The following is a 3,366-nucleotide window of genomic DNA, read 5'->3' on the forward strand; positions in this document are numbered from 1 at the left end:
ATAGTTTGCAAAACAAAACCAGTGGCCCTCTTCAGCCAGAGAACTTGGGGTGTGGGTCACTTAAGATAATAAAGAGCTTAATTGACTTTCCTGCTGTGGCCAGACAGGAAATCTAATTCATAGCCCTGCTCATCACTAATGTAGCCTTCAGTCTGTCCAATCAGAGACCCTAACCAGAGCACACAGGAAGCTGCATGGCCAATTCAACAGCCCCACAGAGAGTGGCACTTGAACAGAGAATAGAGTCCATTGCTTCCCCTGTCTATAGAGCAAGCCCGTGGCTTCACCTAACCAGAGAATTCAGTGTGCACCGTAGCCTGATTTGAGTCACCAAACAATGAGCCATAAAGTCCCTGGGTCCTGTTCTGTTGCCTTACCAGGGCAGGAAAGCTAATTCATAGTCCTGTCTACCACTAAATATTGTACCCAGTCCTGACCATCTAGTAAGTCTGACCAGAGAATTCAGACAACTGCAGAGCCCATCCCGCAGCCTCACTTGGATAGGGAACAAAGCCAACAGTCCTACCCAAATGTTCTCAGCCAGTGGCACATCCTTCCATCTTCTACCTCAGAGCTTGAACAGTTGCCTCACCCACAATTAGACCATAATAGTGAACCCCACCTTGAATAGTGTCAAGTAACCTATGACATTACCGGCAAACACAGCCAAAACTCCAAACTGAGCTGACTGGTGAAGAACTGTCTCTGCCAAAGCAAACATGTAAGGTCTGGAAGAGGATCCCAATTACATAAGTGTGCAGATACCAACATAAAGAATCAAGCATCACTAAAAATATGACACCACCAAAGGAGACAAATGATATGCCAATAGCTGAGTCAACAAAAATGAAGATCTATGAACTGTGAGACAAGGAATTCAAGATAATCTCTTAAGGAAACTTAATGAACTACAAGTAAATAGAGCAACTAAATGAAATTAGGAAAGTAATGCGTGAACAAAATGAGAAGCTTGACAAGGGAATAGCAACTGTCAAAGAAACAAAACAAAACAGAAATCCTAGAGCTGAAAAATACAATAGCTGGAGTAAAGAGTTCAACAGAGTATCAAGAGTAGACCCAATCATGCAGAAGAAAGCACCAGAGACCTGGAGGATAAGACATTGAAAATTACCCAGTCAAGGGGCGCCGGGGTGGCTCAGTTGGTTAAGCGTCCAGCTTCAGCTCAGGTCACGATCTCACAGCTTGTGAGTTTGAGCCCCGTGTAGGGCTCTGTGCTGACAGCTCAGAGCCTGAAGCCTGCTTTGGGTTCTGTGTCTCCCTGTCTCTCTGCCCCCCCCCCCCCCGGCTCGTGCTCTGTCTCTCTCTGTCTCTCAAAAATAAATAAACATTTAAAAACAAAAACGAAGAAAATTGTCCAGTCAGAGGAACACAAAGCAAAATAAAAAATTAAAAAGAGTGAAGAAAACCTACAGGAATGATAGGATACAATAAAAAGAAACAATATTTGCATTATGGGAATTCTAGAATAGAAAGAAAAGAGGGCAGAAAGTGTATATAAAGCAATAATGGTTGAAAACACCCTGAACCTGGGGGGGGCGTTATGGATATCCAGATCCATGAGAACTGAAAGACCCCAAATAGGTTAGACCTAACCAGGGTTACACTGAGAAATATTATAATTAAATTGTCCAAAGTTAAAGACAAAGACAGGGCACCTGGGTGGCTCAGTCGTTTGCATGTCCAACTTCAGCTCAGGTCATGATCTCACAGTTTGTGGGTTTGAGCCCCATGTCAGGCTCTGTGCTGACAGCTCAGAGCCTGGAGCCTGTTTTAGATTCCGTGTCTCCCTTTCTCTCTGTCCCTCCCCTGCTTGCGCTCTGTGTCTCCCTCTCTCAAAAATAAATAAACATTAAAAAAAATTTTTTAAATAAGTTAAAGACAAAGAAATAACTTTAAGAACAGCAAGAGAAAAAAGAAAAGTTACATACAGCTCCCATAAGATTCTAGGCAGATTTCTCAACAGGAACTTTTCAAGCCAGGAGAGAATGAGATAACATCTTCTAGATATTCTTTTATTTCAAAGAAAAAAAAAAAGATTCCACACACATAAATAAACAGGAAGATATGATCCATAATGAGGATATAAATCAATCAATTGAATCTGATTAAGAATTAACCACAGATGTTAGAGTTAGCAGAGAAGGACATTAAAATGGTTATTATAACTGTATTCCATATGTTCTAAAAGTTAAGCAAAAATATGGAAGTATAAGAAAGATTCATGTCGAACTTCTAGTGACAAAAAGTACAATGTGTGAGATGAAAAATATATTTCTAGGATTAACATTAGATTAGAGATTGCAGAAGAAAAAATTAGTGAATTTGAGAGTATATTAATAGAAACAATCCAAAATGAAACATAGAGAACTTTTAAAATTTGGACAGAGTATTGGTGAAGTGTAGGACAGCTTCATGAAGTCTAATATATGAATAATTGGATTCACAATGGGGAAGAGGGATGAAAACTTTTTGAAGAAATTATGGATGAAAAATTTCCAAATTTGCTAAAAAGTGTAAACACACATATGCAAGAACAAAAAGACATGTAAAGAAAATGACACCAAGGCACAGCATAATCATTTGATCAAAACCAGTGATAAACAGAAAACCTTAAAAACAATCAGAGGAAAAGATATGTACAGAGGAACAAATGAAAGGACAACAGTAGATTTTGTTGCAAACAATGGAAAATAAAAAATAAAAAAAAATAAGGGAGCAAAGTATTGGAAGGAAAAAAATCTGTCATTCTAGAATTCTATACCTTGTGAAAAGGTCTTTCAAAGATAAAAGCAAAATAAAGACTTTTTCAGGTTTATGAAAGTGGAAAGAATTTATCAACTTCTTTGAGAAGATCAGAAAAATTGCTAGCTATTAAAAAATTTTTTTAAATAAGTTAAAGACAAAGAAATAACTTTAAGAACAGCAAGAGAAAAAAGAAAAGTTACATACACCTCCCATAAGATTCTAGGCAGATTTCTCAACAGTTTAGATTGCTAGATATCTAAACTAATCAGGGGAAAAGAAAATATAAATTGTTGATATCAAAATGAGAGAGATGATATCACTACAGACTTTACAAATACCAAATAATACTAAGGGAATATTAAAGACAACTTTATACCAAAAAACTCTACAACTTAAAGGTAATGAACAAATTCTTTGAAAGATACAGACCACCAAAGCTCAGTCAAGGAAAAACTAGGTAACATAAATAGCCCTCCATTTATTAAAGAAACTTAACTTATAGTTTAAAAACTTTCTAGAAAGAAATGCCATGCCCAGATGGCTTCATTGGATAATTCTATCAAAGATTTAAAGAAGAAGTAATATTAATTCTATAGACAC

The sequence above is a fragment of the Puma concolor genome, chromosome C2, assembly GCF_028749965.1.
Source record: "Puma concolor isolate L17-30 chromosome C2, mPumCon1.1.hap2, whole genome shotgun sequence".
Lineage (NCBI taxonomy): Eukaryota > Metazoa > Chordata > Mammalia > Carnivora > Felidae > Puma > Puma concolor.